We start from the raw sequence: 507 nt of genomic DNA on the forward strand, positions 1-507 counted from the left end.
TCCAGTTTTAGAATACAAAGACGCAGTTCATGAATTTGCAACACTTGATATGCTTCTCAAGACTCCTCAGGCACAGGCCTGCGCCGAAGATATTGCCATTTGGGTCAAAAAATACATTTCGATCCGCGGCCATGAGTTCTCTTACTGAAATTTTACCTTTTGTTATTATCATTCATTTCATCCTATTTTTGTGTGATAGCAAGATTTTCTGGGTAGGATTAGAGACCATCCAAGAGCAAGTCTTTTTGCAAAGTTGTCAAATTTATTTTTTGGGGTTAATTATGTATTCATATGTACGTATTCTGAATAAACCATCTTGGTTCAATACCAAATTTTAAAGTTTGTTCTTGGTTTGACATCAGCATCTTTTGGAGTTGGGATGAAACTGAAAGTTTCATATACTTCATATTATCTCCATCACTAAATCCAATGACACGATTCTTGAATGTTGAATTCTTCAACTTATTCAGTAACTTGATAATGAATGACGAAGATACGGAATACGAA

This window comes from Camelina sativa, chromosome 8, assembly GCF_000633955.1.
Source record: "Camelina sativa cultivar DH55 chromosome 8, Cs, whole genome shotgun sequence".
NCBI classification, from domain to species: Eukaryota; Viridiplantae; Streptophyta; class Magnoliopsida; order Brassicales; family Brassicaceae; genus Camelina; species Camelina sativa.